Here is a 21,954-nt window from a genome sequence, read left to right on the forward strand (position 1 = left end):
GACTCTGCAGCTAATCACAACTTAAGCACCATATATAAAGTTGCCAATAAATCAATGTATTATTGGCAAAATTTCAGATGGTGACAGGGTGGTGTCCAGGAACAAGATAGATCAGTTGGTTGAGTGGTGTAACAACAATAACCATTGCAGTCAACGTCAGCAGGACCAATGTAGACTTAAGAAAGGGGAAGTCGAGGGTGTACAGACCAGGCCTTGTTGAGAGATCAGCAATGGAAAGGCTGAGCCATTTAAAGTCCCTGAGGTGTCAATATCTCTGAAGGTCTAACCTGGGCCCAACATCTTGATGCAGTTACAAAGAGATCATGACTGCAGTTACATTTCATTTGGAGTTTGAGGGGAATTGGAATGTCAGTAAAGCACTCACAAATTTTTACAGATGTACCGTGTGGAGCATTCCAACTGGTTGCATTACTGTCTGGTACAGAGGGGCCACCGCACAGGATTGGTGAAAGCTGCAGGTTATCATTTTAAACTCCGTCAGCTCCATCAGGAGCACGAGCCTGCCCAGCATTGAGAGCATGTTCAAAAGACAATGCCTCAAAAAGGAGACATCATCATCAACATCCTGCCATCAAGGAGATTGAAGACACACACTCAACACTTCAGAAAAGGTTCTTCCCCTCCATCATCAGGTTTCTGAATGGGCACTGAACATACGAACGCTAACTCACTGTTTTCTTTTTTTTTTGCTGGCTATTTGCACTACGTATTTAATTGTGTATTTATAAGTATGTGTGTGTGTATATTTTTCTTATGGCAATTCACAGTTTTTATATATTGCAGTATTCTGCTGCTGCAAAAACACAAATTAACCGGCATGTGCCGGTGATACTGAAGCTGATTCTCATTCCGAATGAAGAGGGCTTGTTGCAAAAGAGGGGCAGGAAACTATATCGCAAATTCAGTCTGTGGTTACTGAACTAGAAGGTATAAAGTGGTCCCAAGGCTGAATAACTTGTACAGGCAAAATAAAATGGGAAAGTAGAATGAGTTTCGAAGGTCAGGAGAAGAATTTTAAAAGTGGAGGCAGCAGGGATAAGTTACGAACAGAAGCCAGTGAGCAGGACAGTCACAGGGGACATTCGCCATGTTTTGACATGCTGGGACACTGTGTGAGTCACAATTCAGGGAGCCGCACCGGTATATTGGAGATATTTTCTACAGGACTCACATCCAGTTAGTTGTGCTGAATGTACCATATTATGGCAGTTTTGTTCTGTTTCTGAAATTTGTTCTATTTAGCTCAGTAGATCCAAATTTCAGAAGTGCGAATTTAATGGGATAACTTTCCTGGCAATTGAATTTAAAGATGATAATGTAAAAGTCATTTTAATGCATAATGGTTTGGTATAATGGTAAGCCTGATATTATTTATGCATTCTTTTCCTTTCTATTGTTCCTTGTGATGGACCGTCCAGATTTTTCATTCAATCCAACGGAAGTGTGACTTGGTGCTGATAGAGATCCGAGGATGAGCTGGGACATATCGAGGTGATGGAAACTGGAGTCATCGGGTGTTTCGGATCTTTCGGCATTAGATGCCCTCACCCAGGCCACCCAGCCAGGGTTGATCGGACCAAGTTTGTGTCCCAGGTACATTGGTTCAGAGCTCACGCCTCTTGATCCACAGCCACTTGGAGGCTCATTCTGCAGCCTCTGTGAACGTCCTGATGGCTCATCTCTCTGCAGCCGCTGGAATGCCAAGGACAGAGTAGGTTCTGCACTGTCCAAACCGGATGGTTTACGGGGATATATATACCACTGGACAAGGCATGCCCAGGCATCATCCCCGATGAAGATGGCAGTTTCTAATCGAAACGTCAGTTAAAGTCGATACCTGTACACATCTGGAATCAGGAGAGGAATTTATTAGCTTATTCATCAGAGTTCATCACTATCAAGATAACTTCCTTTATCTTATAAAAGTGATAGATTTTTCAGAAGTGCTCTCTTTAATTTCTTGCCTAAGACTTCAGAGCATTAATGGTAAGCCTAATATTATTTATTCTGGTCATGGGGATGTGTAAATGTGCATATGTTGTTTGGATATTGGATATAGATAGATAATTCTATTGTAGGCCGTGTCATGGATAATGATGAGTTTGAGTACAGAGAGGAAATTAAGAACCTGGTGGCATGGTACGAAGACAATAACCTATCCCTCAACATCAGCAAGACGAAGGAATTGGTTGTTGACTTCAGAAGGAGTAGTGGACCGCACAACCCCATCTACATCGGTGGTGCGTAGGTGGAGCAGGTCAAAAGCTTTAAGTTCCTCGGGGTGAATATCACAAATGACCAGACTTGGTCTAACCAAGCAGAGTCCACTGCCAAGAAACCCACCAGCGTCTTCACTTCCTGAGAAAGCTGAAGACATTTGGCCTGTCCCCTAAAACCCTCACTAATTTTTATAGATGCACCATAGAAAACATTCTTCTAGGGTGCATCACAACCTGGTATGAAGGTTGTCCTGTCCAAGAGCGGAAGAAGCTGTCTGGACCTTACCTTCCAAATATCCAGACCTGACTTGCACAACCTTACTTACCCTTTTTTCTTTTCCAATTATGATTTATAATTTAAATTTTTATTATATTTACTTTGATTTGTACTTAAGGGAGCACGAAGCGCAGAAACAAATATCACTGTGATGATTGTACGCTCTAGTATCAATTGTTTGGTGACAATAAAGTAAAGTAATTCTGTTTATTTTGTAATGTGATTGTCACTATATTGTTGGGTGCATCACATGTGTGGTTTTAAGTTAACTTTATGGCTAATTAAAAATGGTGTGTCCTGTGCCCAACAAATTGGGCTTGTCGATCTTGCATAAATGTGAGAAGCGATTTCAGCCAGTTTCATCATTGAAGTGCTGAAAGGGAAGGTGAGAGGGGGAACGTTCACTCAGGTGGTGAGAGTGTGGAATGAGCATGGTAGATGTGGCTTCGATTTCAACATTTCAGAGTAATCTGCACAGGTACATGGAGGGGTGGGCTTTGCAGTGTTACGGGGGTCGAGGCAGAATGGTAGTTTGGCACCAGATAGATGGGCTGAATGGCCTGTTTGGGTTCTGTGATTCTATGTTCACTGTCAGTAGCAGCTCTCTAACAGTGGGTCCCGCAGGTCTGCCCTCTGCACAAGGTAAAGCGGATATGAATCAGTAACCAACATGTAGCAGCAGTTCGGCTATTTTCATTTGCTTTTTACTTTGCGTTTTCGTCATTTAACCACGTCGTGTGACTCCTACATCACGATGGTGGGATGTCTGCTGATGACCAGTCCCCCACCCTGAGTGTGGCCGGTCTCACAGGGAGCAACAATCGAGATCATTATCCGGGACGCTTCTGTCCACAGCATCACGATACGGACACGGCCCCAGGGTACAGAATCCTCCAATGTCTTCACGTTCAGGAGTGTTGGAATCTGCCGTGGGAGGAGGAGGGTTAATGTAGAGCTGCCCACCCACGGTGAGGCCTGTTACGTTCCAGCAGCCTTTCCCCAAGCACTTCAAGTTCCAGTTCCAGTTTGTCGTGATTCAGCCGAACACAAGCATACAGCTAAAACGAGACAATGCCCTGGTAAATTTCCTATGCACCCTCTTGGAAAACATCCATGTCTTTCCTATCAGGAGGAGACCAGAAATGACAGGAAGTACTCAGTCCCATCCAACTCGACTTTTAGAAAGCGACAATATGATCTCCTGGCTCTTCAGACAAAAGCCCCGATTAATAAAGGGCAACACCCAGACTCATTCTTAAACACCTTTCCAGCTTCATTGTAAGGATATGATTGTGCTGACAATAGACGATAGGTGCAGGAGTAGCCCATTCGGCCCTTCAAGCCAGCACCGCCATTTGATGTGATCATGGCTGATCATCCACAATCAATACCCCATTCCTGCCCTCTCCCCATATCCCTTGTCCCCACTATCTTTAAGAGCTCTATCTAACTCTTTCTTGAAAGCATCCAGAGAATTGGCCTCCACTGCCTTCTGAGGCAGAGCATTCCACAGATCCACAACTCTCTGGGTGAAGCTTCCATTGTGTGCTGCGTCTGCGAGGCTGAGTCAGGCAGCGCCGTGCAAGTCCATTACGGGGGTATTCCCTTCTGCCACCGGCGTGGGATGGCGAGTCTGTCGGGACCCTGGGAACTTGTGGAAACTGTGGTGATTTCTTTTGAACTTACAGTCCTTTAACATCTTGGACTATTTTTACTGTGCCCATGGTCAGTTTTTTTTTATCAATTATGCTATTGATTGCACTGTTGTAACTATATGTTGTAAATATGTGGTTTTGTGCAGGTCTTGTAGTTTTAGTTTTTGCTCGTTTTGTCTAGGAGGTTTGGAGTTCCTTTCCGGGAAACACGCTAGACGGTAGCGCGATATTAATACGCAGCAGCCTCTCTGGACTCTGGATTGGGATTGCCAAACATTATGTGGATTTTCTGGTGTAGTCTGTTTTGTCGTGTGCTTTTGTGATATCATTCTGGGGGAACGTTGTCTCATTTTTTAATTGCATTGCATTTATGGTTTCTAAATGACAATAAACTGAATCTGAATTTAAATGGCCGACCCCTTAGTCTTAAACTGTGGGGAAACAATGGGGAAATATCCCTCCTGTGTTTGTCGATCTGGTACTGGAGATTCTGTATCACCTCACCCTGCCACTTTGTTTTGGCCCACGTCTTCATTATCCAGGTCCCCCACTTGCTTCGATTGGGATCAACCTCCCCGTGAAACCCAGTTTAAAGTTTAGAGTTACCAGTTTGCTCAGGTGGTGGGTTATTACTTATGGACTGGGAGATCGTCCACAGCTTCGCCCTGTCCTGTGGCTTTCTCGAGGGAATCTGCTGGCAGGCTCCGTTTGAAGGTGGGCTACTGTGCCTCCCCCTCCCGGAGTGTTCTGCCCGACCCCCAGCAATCCTCTGCATTGTTTTCCAAAACCTGTCACTCTGCTTCGGGCAAGTACTCACTGTTGCTAGGATACCGGCTTGCTGTGTTTACTCAGTCTGCTCGAGCTATTGTAAGGGGAAACAAGGGAGAATCTGCAGATGCTGGAAATCAAAGCAACACACACAAAATGCTGGAGGGACTCAGCAGACCAGGCAGAATCTATGCAAAGAAAGTACAGTCGACGTTTCGGTCCAACCCTCTGTCAGAACTGGGGATTATTCGGTTACAGTGTTTCAGGACACCATTTAGAAATACAATTGGACAGGAGATTCGTGAGGGTGACAGTTTCTCAATTGATCAATGTGTGAAGGATTATAAAAACATAGAAAACCTACAGCACAATACAGGCCCTTCGGCCCACAAAGCTGTGCCCAACATGTCCTTACGTTAAAAATTACCGAGGCTTTACCCATAACCCTCTATTTTTATAAGCTCCATGTACCTATCTAGGAGTCTCTTAAAGGATCCTTTTGTTTACACCTCCACCACAGCAACCAGCCCATTCAATGCACACACCAATCTCTGCGTAAAAAAACTTACCCCTCATCTCCTCTGTACCTACTCCCCAGCACCTTAAAACTGTGCCTTCTCATGCCAGCCATTTCAGCCCTGGGAAAAAGCCTCTGACTATCCACACGATCAATGCCTCTCATTATCGTATACACCTGTCAGGTCACCTCTCATCCTCTGTCGCTCCAAGGAGAAATGGCCGAGTTCACTCGACGTGTTCTCATAAGGCATGCTCCCCAGTCCAGGCAACATCCTTGTAAATCTCCTCTGCACCCTTTCTATGGTTTCCACATTCAGTGAGGCAACCAGAATTGAGAACACTCCAAGTGTGGTCTGACCAGGGTCCTGTATAGCTGCACCAGTACCTCTCGGCTCTTAAACTCAATCCCATGGTTGATGAAGGCCAATGCACCGTATGCCTTCTTAACCACAGAGTCAACCTGCGCAGCTGCTTTGAGCGTCCTATGGACTCGGACCCCAAGATTCCTCTGATCTTCCACACTGCCGAGAGTCTTACCATTAATACTATATTCTGCCATCATATTTGACCTACCAAAATGAACCACCCCACACTTAACTGGGTTGAACTCCATCTGCCACTTCTCAGCCCTAATTTGCATCCTATCAATAACCCACTGTAACCTATGACAGCCCTCCACACTATCCACAACACCCCCAAACTTTGTGTCATTAGCAAATTTACTAACTCATCCCTCAACTTCCTCATCCAGGTCATTGATAAAGCTCACAAAGAGTAGTAGTCCCAGACAGATCCCTGAGGCACTCCACTGGTGACCAACCTCCATGCAGAATATGACCCATCTACTACCACTCTTTGCCTTCTGTGGGCAAGCCAGTTCCGAATCCACAAAGCAATGTCCCCTTGGATCCCATGCCTCCTTACCTTCTCATAAGCCTTGCATGGGGTACCTTATCAAATGCCTTGCTGAAATCCATACACACTACATCTACTGCTCTTCCTTCATCAATGTGTTTAGTCACATCCTCAGAAAATTCAATCAGGCTCGCAAGGCATGACTTGCCCTTGACAAAGCCATGGTGACTACTCCTAATCATATTATACCTGTCCAAATGTTCATAAATCCTGCCTCTCAGGATCTTCTCCATCAACTCACAAACCACTGAAGTAAGACTCACTGGTCTATAATTTCCTAGGCTATCTCTACTCCCTTTCTTGAATAAGGGAACAACATCTGCAATCCTCCAATCCTCCGGAATTGCAAAGATCAGCTCCAAAGGCTCAGCAATCTCCTCCCTCACTTCCCTCAGTAGCCTGTGTTACATTTCACCTGGTCCTGGTGATTTATCCAACTTGATGCTTTCCAAAAGCTCCAGCCTGTCCTCTTCTGTAATATCTACATGCTCAAGCGTTTCCGTGGAGAGCAGGCAGGAGAATGTCGTTGAGAGTGATAATAAATCAGCCATGATGGAATGGCGGAGTAGAAATGATGGACCAAATGACCTCATTCTGTTCCTATGTCTTGTGTCTTGTGGTCTGATTGACTTCGGAAATCAATTACCTAACCAACTTTATTTGAGACACAGGCACAGGGATCTGGAATTGCAGACACTGTGAGGAATGGTGTTGGTGGAAAACAGGGAGCCTGTGAAGTCCTGTGGGAATGGGAAGGGTCCGTCATGTAGACCATTGCACACCAGGAGAACAGTGACAGCCGATCTACCCGAGTATGAAGTTAGAATAGCTTTTCATTCCCAGTTGACAAAATTACCAGTGAAGCTCTATTTTGATCGCAGAAAGAATTTATGAAGTAACAGACTAGGTCCTGATCATTGAATATAATAATTATGCAGAAGTCTAGCAGCAAAACTAATTCTCTATGGTAACAACCAGTGCACACTGTAATATCATTGGTGAAGTTCCCGAAACTTGGGTGTTGTCACTACAACAATCCATGTCTCTGCTTCTACGCTTTACCTGCAGTCTCCCGTCACATTACAACACAACACAACACAAAACAGGCCATTCAGACCATCTAGACTTTGCTGGACTATTATTCTGCCTGGTCCCACCAACCTGTACTGGACCATACCCCTCCCACAGAAGTAGTCACCCAAACCTCTCATCAATGTTGATATTGAACTTCTGCTGCAGCTCGTTCCACACACCCACCATCCTCTCAGTGACAATGTTCCCTTAAATATTTCACCTTTCACCCTTAACCTATCATTTCTACTTGTACCCTCACCCAAGCTCGGTGGAAAATTTTAGTCACCCTATCTAGACCCCTCATAAACAATACCCGTCTATCGAATCTCCTCTCATTATTCAACCTGAAATTAACCCATTCAATCTTTCCCGATAACCAAGGTCTTCAGGTATCATTAACAGCTTTGTAAACATCTGGATTGAACTCTTTGAGGATGTGACAAAATGTATTGACGAAGTGAGAGCAGTGGATGTGATGTATATGGACATTGGAAGGCATTTGATAAGGTTCCTCATGGTAGGCTCATTCAGAGAGTCTGGAGGCATGGGATGCAGGGAGACAAGGCTGTGTGGATACACAATTGGCTTGTCCATAGAAGGCAGAGGGTGGTTGTAGATAGAGGGTATTCTGTGTGGACATCAGTGACACGTGGTGTTCTGCAGGGATCTGCACTGGATCATTGCTCTTGGTGATGTTTATAATGGCATAATACACACAAAATGCTGGAGGAACTCAGCAGACCAGGCAGCATCTAAGGAGATGAATAATGAGATGACGGTTATGGTTGAGACCCTCCTTGCGGACTGGAAAGGAAGCAAAAATAAGAATGGTGTGGGAAGGAAAGGAGTACAAGTGGGCAGGTAATAGGTGAGGGGAAAGGTGAGTGGGTGGGCGAAGGGAAATTACGTAAGAAGTTGGGGTGATAGGGAGATAAATGGCTGAAGGAGGGATCTGATGGGAGAGGAGTGTGGACCTTGGGAGAATGGTGAGGAGGAGGAGGGGTATCAGAGGAAGATGATGGAGATGTGACGAGAAGGCAGGAGGTGAGAGGGGAGCAAGAATAGAGAATGCGTGAGGGGTGGGGGGGGGAGAAATTCCTGGATGCAGGGGAAATCGGTGTTCATGCTGTCAGGGTGGAGGCTGGGCAGATGGAGTATGATGTTACTCCCCCGACCAGGGAGTATTCTCATCCTGGCTGTCGGGGAGGCCATGGACAGGCGTGCTGGAATGGGAATGGAGAGTGGAATTACAATGGGTAGCCAACAGGAGATCCTGGCCTTAAGACCATAAGACATAGGAGCAGAATTAGGCCATTCAGCCCATCGAGTCTGCTACACCATTCCATCATGGCTGATGCCGGATCTCACTCAACCCCACACACCTGCCTGCTCACCATACCCTCTGACATCCTGACCAGTCAGGAAACTATCGATTTCTGCTTTAAATCTAACCATGAACTTAGACTTCACACATTCCACAGAATCATTACTCTCTGGGTCAAAACTTCCTCCTTAACTCTATCCTAAATAGACTCCCCTCAATTTTGAGGCTGTGTCCTCTGGTTCTGGATGTCTGCACCATTGGAAACATCCTCCCACATCCACCTTATTTAATCTTCCAACATTCATTATGTTTCAATGAGATCCCCCTGCACACTTCTAAATTCCAGTGAGCTCATGCCCAAAGCTACCAAAACGCTAATCATATGTTAACCCCTTCATTCCCAAAATCCCGGCATCATCTGTGGTGATGGATGGAGCAAAAGGATTCAACAAAGCAGTTCCCCAGTAGGTGTCGGGTCTGGTCACTGCGGAGGAGACTGGAAAGAGTCGGTGACCCCGATGAACTCACAGGAGATGTGTCGCAACGCCGGGGGGAACTGTTTGGGACTTTGAATGTTGGTGTGTGAGTAGGTCAACGGGCAGCTGTAACACTTGTTGAGACCCAACATGGATTACAAGCAGGGATTGGGGAAAATTGTGCTGTCTATTCTCTGGAGTTTCCAAAGTTGAAGGGTGATTTTGCAAATGTTTGTAGGATTGCAGAGTCATAGATAGAATAGACAATCTGTTCTGTTGTCCCAGGATTGAAATATCACCGACGATGTGACATGCATTTAGGCTGAGAGTGGTTACGTTGAAAGGAGATGAGAGGGGGCAAGTTTTTGTTGACACATTGTGGTGGGTGCATGAAATGCCTTTCCAGGGGTGATACTTGAGGCAAATATGGCAGAGGAGATCAAGAGGATCTTTAATTGGTAGATGAATGTGCAAGGAATGGACAAGTGGGGACATTATATTGTCAGATGGCATTAGTTTAGTGGGGCATTAGATGATAAATCAATGACATGTTTCTGGACTGTATTGCTCAGTGTTCGATGTTGTTCCACCCTTGAACTGGATACAGCAAATCCGGCTGATTACATCAGCTCTTGTGAAATCGTCATCACCATCCACACCCTTATAGCAATGCAACAAACTTATAATCCTTTCTTGACAGTTCCAGGTAAATTTCTTATCAAAACACGTATACATTACCACATGCTACATAGAGATTCGATTTCTTGCAGCTGTTCAGAAGAAAAAACACAACATTTATTAAAAACTACACAGGAAGAGACGACGGAGAAACGATCAATGTGCAGGGAAAATGAAGGGTGCAGATAGAAACATGACGATGATATTGAGTTGCAGACTCCTTGAAAATGAAACTGTACTTTGTGGAACCAGTTGAGGTTTGTTGGTGATTTAGGTTATCCGCACAGTTTTGGGAGCCTGATGGTTGCAGGGTAACAACTGTTCGTGAACCTGCTGGTGTCAGACGAAAAGGGTCCAGTATCCCTCTCCCAGATGAAGTGGAGTGGAGAGAGCATATCCTGAATGTTGGGCGTCCTTCACAAGAGATGCTGCTTTCCTGTGGCAGGGGTCCATGTGAATGTATTCAATGGTGTAGAGAGGTTTACCTGTGATGGACTGGGCAGCATCCACCACTTTCCCAACACTCTCTCTTCACTGGGTAACTTCAGTAAACATGACAGGAGGTTGTCCAGGAATATCATAACGTGGAGCAAACTGAGAGATCAGATGTGCAAATGGAGTTGGGAGTTGATTAAAAGCCTGAAAGTCTAAAATTGCAAATGTCACTCCGCTCTTCAAGAAGGGAAGGATTGAGCTCAGTGATTTTGGAGTCGATTAGTAAGGATGAGGTTTCTGGGTACTTGGAGGCACATTAGAAAATGGGCCAAAGACTGCACAGTTTCCTGAAGGGAAAACCTTGCCTGACAAATCTGTTGGAATTTGTTGAGGAAATAACAAGCAAGATGGACAACGTAGTATCGGTGGATGCTGTGAATTTCGATTTTCAGAAGGTCTTTGACAAGGTGAGGCTGCTAAAGAAGATAAGAGTGCAGGTATTATACTGGATACTAGCATGGATAAAGCGTTGTCTGATTGGCAGCAAAGAGTGGGAATAAAGGGAGCCTTTCCTGGTTGTCTGCAGTGACTAGTGGTGTTCCACAGGGGTCAGGGTTGGGTCCACATGTTCTGTCAATGATTTGAATGATGGATTTAATGCCTCAGTGGCAATGTCTGTGGAGAATATGATGGTTGGTGGAGGGGCAGGTAGTGTTGAGGAAGCAGGGGAGCTACAGATGGAATTAGGTCAAAGCAGTGGCACATGGAACACAGTGTCGAAAAGCATTTGATCGCACTTTGGTAGAAGGAGCAATAGTGTCGTCTATTTTTCTAGTCAGTGACAAAATCCATGGTGCAAAAAGAATTGTATGTCCTTGTGCAGGATTCCCAAAAGGTGAACTTGCAGGTTGAATCAGTGGTGAGGAAGGCCAATGCATTGTGAGCATTCGTTTCGAGAGGACGAGAATCTAAAAGCAGGTATGTATTGCTGAGGACTGTTAAGCCACTGGTGATGCCTCACTTGGAGTATTGTAAGAGGTTTTGGTCTCATCATATGGGGAGGGATGTGCTGACATTGGGGAGGGTTCAAAGGAGGTTCACAAAACTGATTTGGACATGAAAGATATGAAGAGTGTCTGAAGGCACCAGGCCTGTATTCACTGGAATTTGTAAGAACGAGGAGGTGCTAATGGAATCCTATTGAATAGTAAAAGGCCTAAAGTGGATGTAGAGAACACATTTGTAGTGTGGCAGCCTATGAACAGAGGAGACAGCCTCAGGCTACGTCCACACTACACCGGATAAATCCATAACCAAAGCTTTCTCTCTTCATTTTTACCCCCCAAACACACTAAAATGGTGTTTTCGTCCCCCGAAACCGGAACTTTTCAGAAACGCTTTCCAGGGTGGGTATTTTTGAACAGACGGCAACGAGACTGAAGCCAGAAGAGTTAGAAATGTACTCACCAAATACTTTGACCCATAACTTACTGAATAAATAGGCATACTCACTTTGCCCTGTTTTCTGTCCTTGCTCGTATGAAGCTGGTTTACGTATTTTGCAAGTACTTCTCTGACAATAGATGTGTAACAGCCGAATGTAACATTGTATGGAAATACAAGATAATACTGATGCAGACATGTTTTATACATTTAACAAGGGCCTTTATTAATGCACAGAGTTCGTCAGTTTTACAATGTTTGTCGTCAGCCGGGTCATACTGTCCGTGAAGTCCCTGTCGGTTGCCTCTATAAGCCTGACCTGCTGCGTTCCACCAGCATTTTGTGTATAAAATAATGGAATTCACTCTGCAATTTGAGAAGGAAAAGCTTCTGCTCATCTAACTTATTATCTAATGGAGCAGCAGATGATGGGCTGAAAGGTCTGTCTGTAGGTTTGTGTCTGTACCTGACTCTAATGTACAGGAGCTGCCCCGCGATCGGCAGACATGTCTTGTCATGTCTGGGACTGGCTCTAATAGGGCAGGAAATTCAGGGTGATGGGCCGAATGTCTGTTCCTGTGCTGTTGTGACTGTGACTGACCCTAATGGGACAGGAAATTCAGGGTGATGGGCCGAATGTGTGTTCCTCTGCTGTTGTCCCTCTGACTGACCCTAATGGGACAGGAAATTCAGGGTGATGGGCCGAATGTCTGTTCCAGTGCTGTTGTCCCTCTGACTCACTCTAATGGGGCAGGAAATTCAGGGTGATGGGCCGAACATGTGTTCCAGTGCTGTTGTCCCTCTGACTGACCCTAACGGGACAGGAAATTCATGGTGATGGGCCGAACGTGTGTTCCTGTGCTGTTGTGCCTGTGACCTACTCTAATTGGACAGGAAATTCAGGGTGATGGGCTGAAGGTGAGTTCCTCTACTGTCCTGTCTGTGGTTCTCTCTAAGGGGCTTGAAACTTCACAGCGATGCAACAAAGGGTTTTCCTGTGCTGTTGTGCCTGTGACTGACTTGAATGGCAGAGGAAAGGTAGGAAGCTTGGCCAAAGGGGTTTTCCTGTGCTGTTGTGCCTGTGACTGACCCTAATGGGATAGGAGGATGACAGAGATGGACCGACGGTGTGTTCCTGTGCAGTCGTATCTAAGACTGACTCTAATATGACAGGAGCATCAGGGTGCTGGACTGAAGGTCTGTTCCTGTGTTGTTCTGTCTGTGACTGACTCCTATAGGACAGGAACGTTAGGATGATGGGCAGAAGGAGTGTTTCTGTGCTGTCGTGCCTGAGACTGTCTCATACGGGACAGGAACTGTAGGAAGATGAGCCAAAGGGGTTTTCCTGTGCTATTGTGCCTGCGACTGTCATTAATGGGACAGGCACATCTGGGCGATGGGCGATAGGTGTGTTCCTGTGCTGTTGTGTCTGTGACTGACTTGAATGGCAGAGGAAAGGTAGGAAGCTTGGCCAAAGGGGTTTTCCTGTGCTGTTGTGCCTGTGACTGACCCTAATGGGATAGGAGGATGACAGAGATGGACCGACGGTGTGTTCCTGTGCAGTCGTATCTAAGACTGACTCTAATATGACAGGAGCATCAGGGTGCTGGACTGAAGGTCTGTTCCTGTGTTGTTCTGTCTGTGACTGACTCCTATAGGACAGGAACGTTAGGATGATGGGCAGAAGGAGTGTTTCTGTGCTGTCGTGCCTGAGACTGTCTCATACGGGACAGGAACTGTAGGAAGATGAGCCAAAGGGGTTTTCCTGTGCTATTGTGCCTGCGACTGTCATTAATGGGACAGGCACATCTGGGCGATGGGCGATAGGTGTGTTCCTGTGCTGTTGTGTCTGTGACTATCTCAAATGGGGCAGGAAATTCAGGGTGATGGATGAAGGTGATTTCCTGTGCTGCTGTGAATGTGACTGACTCTTACGGGACAGCAAAATCAGGAAGACCGCTCCAGCCCATCACCTGCTTTTCCTTTCCCAATACGATCAATGGAATATTCAATGACTCTGGTGATGGGGATGTGTAAATGTATTTGTTGTTTATATACTGGATACAGATGAATAATTCTGATTATTTGCAACCTAACAATTTCAGAACAGACGGCAACAGGACTGAAGCCTGAAGAGTTAGAAATGTACTCACCAAATACTTTGACCCATAACTTACTGAATAAATAAGTATACTGACTCGGCCCTGTTTTCTGTCCTTGCTCGTATGAAGGTGGTTTACCTATTTATGCAAGTACTTCTCTGACAGTAGATGTGTAACAGCCGAATGTAACATTGTATGGAAATACAAGATAATACTGATGCAGACATGTTTTATACATTTAACAAGGGCCTTTATTAATGCACAGAGTTTGTCAGTTTTACAATGTTTGTCGTCAGCCGGGTCATACTGTCCGAGAAGTCCCTGTCGGTTGCCTCTATAAGCCTGACCTGCTGCGTTCCACCAGCATTTTGTGTATAAAATGATGGAATTCACTCTGCAATTTGAGAAGGAAAAGCTTCTGCTCATGTATCTTATTATCTAATGGAGCAACAGGTGTCTCTGTAGGTTTGTGTCTGTACCAGACTCTAATGGACAGGAGCAGCCCCGCGATCGGCAGACATGTCCTGTCATGTCTGTGACTGACCCAATGGGACTGGAAATTCAGGGTGATGGGCCGAACGTGTGTTCCTGTGCTGTTGTGCACCTCCAAGTCCTATTCTATTCAACCAGGAAAAATGACATGAAATTACGAAGCAACATTTTCTTTTAAGCTTTGAACCAGGCCACTCACCACCTTCATTCTTTGCATTTGAGATATCTGTACATAAAAGTAGAAGATACCCAAACTTTAAACTATCAATCACCCAACACGGCCATGAGCATTTCCCAAATATCACATATCAGTCAATAATAACCAGGGTTGGACTTTGCCCAAAGCATTCTTACTGCAGAACCAAAACGGTCTGTTCAATCACCAGGTTTGCCTCGGTCAAAACACCATTAATTTAATTTGAGATAAGCTGCAGGGAATGGGAGAGAAAAAAATCAGCTGGAACCCCTTTCACCTTCTCTTAGCATACACATCAAACAAATAGACCCATGGTTTGCAATACTGCCATTGATTCAGATGTTGCTATGAAGACCAAAGCTCTGGTTCCGAAGTTTAGGTGACATGCGGGGAAATGTTCAAGCTTGATGGGCAGCCTCCTCCCAAATCCTATGGGCTAATGGATCTTAAAACTGTTGAACCATATCGAACAAATGCTCACCAGCAGCTAGCATGTAGATGACTGCAGTTACTGATGAATGTTTATATCTCAGCCTGTTACATTGCTAGAATCCTTTGCACAAGCAAAGAGAACAAAGTTACAAAAAGGACCACTGACTCAAGACGCATTCAGCTTTTCATTATTGCTAACTGGTTATTGTTTGCCTTGGGCTTGAGTATAGTTCTAAATGTCTGAAATGTTGTGAATAAGGCATAACAATACCCAATTTTTATTCTATTGCACAATAAAAGTGAAAAGATTTACATTCTTATACCTCAGTCATCAAGTAACAGATTCGCTGGCTTGATGTCCCTGTGTGTAATTCCTGCTATGAAGATATTCATGGAAGTAGGAAAAGACAGATACAAATCAGGTATTTTGAATTTACATCTTTTTCTAAATCTCCAAGCCCACAAAATATCAATTATACAAATGGAACAGATTTGTGGCCGAATTAATAACACTAATAGGTCAGATACAATTGCTAGACAATTGGTTCAGAGAATATTTTGTGACAATCTGGGTGCACACTGGACTTCCAATGCCTATATGAAAGTTGAGTATTCAGGCTTGCCTAGAGGAATGATGAAACTTCGAAAGATGTTCATAGGCTGGTGATGTACTTTGGGAGGTTATCCATCCATGAACAGCATTTTTCTGTAAAAGGGAATTAAGGTGAGTTCCAAAATTTATCTCAGTTGAAAATTGGGACAAAGCATTGTTAATCTCCTTACTGCCGGTTATAGTGCTAATTCAATTCTGGCAGACAAAGCTCTTCGAGAGCAAACATGGCAGGTAAATACCACAATCCATCTCGGGAAAACTGCTGCTGCACATCATAAACACTCAGTTAAAACAAAAGAAAAATGATTAGGAGCACTTACCGCTCCTGCTGTCAGCTGCTGGAAAAACCTATGAGCATCTGCTTCAGGCATCGCCACATCAGGCTCTGTGGGAAGGCAGATCAAATCAACGGTATCAGTTTGCAAATCATGAGCATTGTCTGAAATTCTGTCATTTTACATCACTCCCAATTCCCAGGCCTCATTTCACCCAGGTGCCCGAGTGGATGGATTCTCCAACAAACCCTCTTTAGACCGTAGACCAAAAACATAGGACAACTGAAGCAGCTCACACAGTGAACTTTAAAGCCTGTCCTATTTTGTTCCCATAACATCTGGAAATGTACTATGTACAACTTCAGATTTTCCATTTCTCCCATAATTTAGTTTTTTGGGTGCTCTGTAGGGAGAATGTCTGGGAGTGGATGCCAGCTTTTTCTACCTCAGGACACAATGGTGCAATTACTAAAGAACCCACACAAGCATATCTGTAAAAGCGACAGCAACAGTATATTATTAAAATTAGCTAATCCATATACAAAATATCTTTAACCCTTTCCCCCCTCACTCCATTTCAAACCCTAAGTTTAAGCACAGATCCTACCTATTCTATCAAAGAGCTGTTCTTCACTGCAATACTCCAGAACAAGTATTGGATATGAGACTCTCGACGATGCCTGTAAAAGCGGACAATGTGTTCATGGTTCAACATCTTATTGAAGCAGATTTCTTTCTTGATGTTATCAGGGCAGTCATGAGGATGTGTGGTGTCCACTTTCTTCACTGCCAATGCTTCCTTTGTTCGATTAATTGCCAATTGTACCCTATGATCAAATACAAAACAGTTATGTACATTGCAAAACTTCTGAATGCTCCATTGAGTTAAATGCATCAGAAACAGAGCATGAGCCAATTGGCTCTTCATCCCTGCTTCCCCATGCAATAAGATCATTACTGATCTGGTTTTGCCCTCTACACCACTTTGGAACTCTCTCTCTGCACCTGTAGATTTCCATGTGGTTCATATGCCTGCAATATATTGTATATTCTATGGCTTTACCACAACTCTTCAGTGGAGAATTCCAAAGGATCACAACCTGCAGAAAAAATTCCTCTTCATCTCCTGATCAATGGGAAACCAATTACTCAAACTATATCCCATTTTCTCGATATCCTCACTTGGAGAAACATCCTCTCAGCATCTTGTCTGACAACACCCTCAGAAACTTGCTTCAGTAAGATCACCTCTCATTCTTCCCTACTTGCTCATCCCTCGCCCCCACATGTGAATCCCTTGATCCAAGTACGTCCTTTCTTAAAGAGGAGATCTAAACTGTACACAGGACGGCGGGTGTTGTCTCACGAGCTCCCAAAATATCCTTACCCTTGTACTCCATAACCACTATGATAAAGGCCAACATTCCATTAGCCTTTCTACTTATTTGTTTAACCTACGTACCAGTCTTGTGTGCTACAGAGATTTAGTTTGCACTGCAACATTCTATCATCACCTGTCTATTTAACAATCAAGTTTTTCGTTCTTCCGTCCAGAGCAGGCAGGCAACTTCATTTTTTGTTCTACATTATATTTCGAAGGCCACCTTCCTGTTCATTCATTTAACCTGTGCTCACTTTGCAGGCTCTTGTGTACTCTACATCACCAGAATTATCTTTATACTTTCAACAAACTTGAGAACATACATCCGCTCTCCTCAGATTACAACCAATGCATCCACTATCTCTAATGCCACTTATTTGTAAAGGTACAACAAATTTGTCCTATACTTTTTCACTGATAAAAATAAAAGTTTCCCTCTTCCTACAGACCTTTGCTATTTATTATTATTTTCATTATTTAGAATTTGTACCTTCTCATTACCAATTTTACATTGAGCCTCAAAAACCAACATTACTTTTGGCTTCTTGCTTGTATTTCTGTAAAAACCCTATCAATAGTTTTAATAATTTTCTCATATGTCCCACATTCTTTACAATTTTTGTGGCATACCTTGTAGTTTTAAACCTTCCCAGTCCTCTTGCCTGCCATCAATTAATGAGTCCTCATTATAACGCACGTTATTTCAAAGTTATATCATCCTAATTTCCTTGGGAACTCTCCACGGATCGTGCAACCTTCTCAAGGGGCGTTTCTTTCTCCAAACTTTTGCTGCAAGTTAAGAAATACCTCCTTAAATGAGTGCTATTGCTGATCTACCAAAGTAGTTTTTAAGATTTATTTTTCACTCACTTCAGCTAAGTGCATGACTCACTGGCCATATGCTCCTTCACCCAAAGTTTGCACCAGATCCCAATCTTCCACAAATGGAACTGTCATCACCCTGAACGATCAGGAATGATGCTGAAAAAGGGAGCACATCATCACAAGCTGAAGTATTCTTCAGGTACACTTGAAGACTCACAAGAAGGACAGCCAGAGACCTTTTCTCCCAGTGCAGAAATGGCTAATATGAGAGGGCATAATTTTAAGGTGACTGGAGAAAAGTACAGGGGACATCAGGTGTAAGAATGCACAGAGAGTGGTGCATGGAACATACTGTCAGGGTGGTGGCAGGGGCAGATACATTGGAGACATTAAAGGAATTTTTGGAGAGGCACATGGATTTTAGAAATATAGAGGGTGATTTAGTTGGGAGTGGTTGGGCCCAACATTGTGAGGCGAAGGACCTGTGCTGTGCTTTAAGGATGTTTCTAGTTACTGACTTTTCAGAATCCACACTTAATTACCAATGCCAGATTTTACTGCACATCCATCATTGTCCTGAACAACTGCACTTCTTCTGGTTCAGGATCTCTGCACTCCTGATGGGGATTTAGACCTTGCCACCACAATGATGGAGTGGCAATATCTTTTCAATTAAAATAAGTGCTGGGAATACTTGGCACTTCAGTCAGCTTTCTGCAGAGAAACAGAGCAAGTGTGTCAGGTTAATGGCTCTTCGTTAGAACTGATGAAAGATCACTGCCATGATTAAGAATCACATCATGTCTGAATCACTAATTGCTTCTTTCTCTACAGAATACTACATTACCACCGAATCCTTTTCAGTATTTTATGCTTCTTTTCCCCAGATTTCCACCTTTATTTCTCCTTGGAGATGTAGCAAGTGATACTATTGGAGTATAAAAGTATAGACTTTAACTATGAAGTCAGTTATTGTATAAACTTTAACTATGAAGTCAGTTATTTGCTATGCATGTACTCAATTTAGTTGAATGAAATCTTAGGAATGTAGAGGTAACTAAAGAGCTAAAGAAATGTAGATTAGATCATTGCTCAGTTCTGAGTTTATTATTTTCTATGCATGTATCCAATTTGGTAGGAGACTGCAGTCTTAAGATGACAATGGTGTGTTAATGAGAGGTAGCTACAGAAAGAGCTTGCTATTTGCTATGCATATATCTTAAGAATGTAGAAGACAATGGTATGTTAATGAGAGGCAGCTAAAGAGATGTAGATTGGAACATGGTTGGGTCAGTGCATAGAAACAATAGGGACAAGATAGTACATGTGATATGCAACTATAGCAACTGGACCAGGAGATTGCTTTAAAAGCTGCTGTGTCCGAGGATCCTGGGGGGAGGGGGGGGCAATCAGCGACTAGTTCAATGACTGTCTCAGCTTTGATTTGCAAATTAAAGTTTAACCCTTCTTGAAGAATCTTCTGCGTCTCCTGGTCATTTGTAAGGCACGAAAAACCACGACATAATTGGCGTCACGAACAGGATCGGATAGAGACCCGCGGAAGGGAAACGGCAGATTGGGAACGCTTCCCGGTCCTCTAGGGACCCCCACAAGGCTAATAGAATTAAGGGTGCACCCAAACAAAAGGAGAGCGCTTTTTGTGACAATTTGGACTAAGAATTCTGTTAACTTTGAGGAGGTCTTGGAGTCTTGGAAGTGTGGAACCGCTGCCAAAGGGTCTCTCCGGTCCAAAGAATCTGGCAGAATTGGGGGTTAACAGAGGAGGCTCAGAGGATTGCTCAAGAACACTGCAGTGAGGGTAAGTAGAAATAAGTTAATACGTTAAGAAAAAGTCCACATGGTGTTGGTAAATCCCTGTGGGTACCGCTTCGTATGAAACGAAGGGCTGAACGGGCAGGGAAAGGAAAATAGAATTAGAGTAGATAGTCCTCATGGTTACCGCCTTAAGAGATAAGGGTCTGCCCGGGCGAGGTGTTAGACTAGGTGTAGAATTAGAGTAAATAATATTATCCAGTAAACAAACTGTGAATCTCTGAAATACCTTAACAAGAGAGAATAACATGACAGGTAAAGGAACAGCAGTAGAGATTCTGAGCAAAAAATTCCCATTTTTTCAAAATGAGATCACAAAAACTTCAGAAAAATGGGAAAAAAGAACCAAAAACCTGGTTACAAAGTGGCCAATAGAAGGAACATTTGATGTAAGTTTGTGCGAAGAAATGGAGGGACTAATTAAAAATTACAAATCAAAAGATAAATCTAAGAAAAGAGAGCAAAAAAGAGAACGAGAAATGGAAGTGCTAAAACTCTTCAGAACAGAGGGAGAAAGGCTGAGGAGGACAGGTAGAATATTGATTACAAGCGAGGAAGACACTAAGGTGCTGGAGAAACAGCCTATTAAAGAGAAAGAAGGGTATGGTGAGAAGCTGGCTTCAGCTCCGAATCCCGGATGCCAAAGAAACAGAAAACCCCCCTCCCTATAATGAGGAAGGAACCCCTAAGCAGTGCCCCCTGCTGACGGGAACAGTAAACATGCAGGGAGAAGTACAGGTTTGGGATAATGAGGAGGAGAAAAAACAATATGAGAAGGAAAAAGCGGCGATATGGCAGGAGATACAGGCAGAAAAGATAAAGATAGAACGGGTACAGAGAGAAATGCAAGAACAGATTGAACGGATGAAATACTTGAGAGAGGAAAAGGAATATGAGGAGTATCGATTATACCATAGAAATAAACAGACTAGAGAAGGTGACTCATGGAGGAGCAAGAGTTAAGTGGAGAGAGAGAGGATGTGAGAATTTGTGGGGAAGAGGTAGCAGGCAGAAGCCTAGAAGGAAAGAAGGAGGCAGTAGGGGAGCGACTTGCGGAAGTAGAGAGAGAGCCAGATAAGTTACTGAAAGGGGATTGCCAGGAGAGATGCGGAAAATATTCTAGGGGCCAACCTAGTATTGAATCAAGATAGAAAGGAAGGACTCCACAGGGAGACCGAGGGAAGAGCAGAACCCCGGAGACATTTGTGTGGGAGGCAGTAAAGACATACCCTGAGACAGATGGGGAGTCAGGTGAGGAGGAAAGCCAGGGTAGGTGGGAAGGAGGAGGAAGAATGATGCCGTTGTTAGTTAAAGGATCAGGACAAGTGCAGTATATCCCTTGGGGATCCCAGGACCTGGAAGGGCTGAAAAACACTCTGCCCAATCTACATGAAGGAGCAGGGAAATGGATTAGAGCCTTTGAAGAAGAAACAGCGGGACGATTATTGGCTATGGGAGATTTGAAGGCACTGTTGATAAGGTTGATGGGAACCTCCAAATTTAACGAACTAATGGAAATGGCTGGCATAGTAAACTCGAACGACCCGAGAACTGATGGAGATGGGTTTGACAGAGTGAGGCAGAGGGTATGGCAGGCCCTCAGAAAGCTTTATCCACCCAAAGTGGACCACAATGCCTTAAAAAGGGATCCACTGGGAGACACTGAAAACCCAGCAGCCTACGTAGAAAATCAGTTGAAAAGGTGGAGACTGGAGACTGAGCAAGAGGTGGAGAATAGCTTATTTATGACCTCACTGTACCGACATAGCATTTTGGATGCAATGCCGCCACAAGTAAAATCCAAACTGGAGGAGGTGGTTGGGCTAACGTCAAAGACCCCACAAGAATTTAGAGACCACGTAGTCCATGCGGTTGAGAAATACCGGAAAGACAAACAAAGGTTGGCTGAGCAGCAGGAAGAGGTGCAAAGAAAGTTAATACAAATGCAGCTCGAAGAACTCAAAAAGAAGGAAAAAGATGCTGCCAACAACCACCGGTTCG

At 44.1% G+C, this 21,954-nt stretch overlaps 1 long non-coding RNA gene across 3 annotated transcripts in view; it reads right to left on the bottom strand.

Annotated features, from left to right (window-relative positions):
- Window positions 1-1,334: 1,334 nt before the first annotated feature.
- LOC140732870 (uncharacterized) overlaps window positions 1,335-21,954 on the bottom strand; it is a 643,649-nt gene continuing 623,029 nt past the window's right edge. The window contains exons 2-4 of one of the 3 annotated variants that reach the window (XR_012100168.1): window positions 16,522-16,741; window positions 15,960-16,024; window positions 1,335-1,868 (exon numbers count right to left, since the gene is read on the bottom strand). This is a non-coding gene — a long non-coding RNA (uncharacterized lncRNA). Of the gene's footprint in view, window positions 1,869-13,239; window positions 15,733-15,959; window positions 16,025-16,521; window positions 16,742-21,954 lie in introns of those variants that run through there. The other 2 variants (XR_012100169.1, XR_012100170.1) reach the window with 2 other exon arrangements.

This window comes from Hemitrygon akajei, chromosome 9, assembly GCF_048418815.1.
Source record: "Hemitrygon akajei chromosome 9, sHemAka1.3, whole genome shotgun sequence".
Classification (NCBI taxonomy): Eukaryota; Metazoa; Chordata; class Chondrichthyes; order Myliobatiformes; family Dasyatidae; genus Hemitrygon; species Hemitrygon akajei.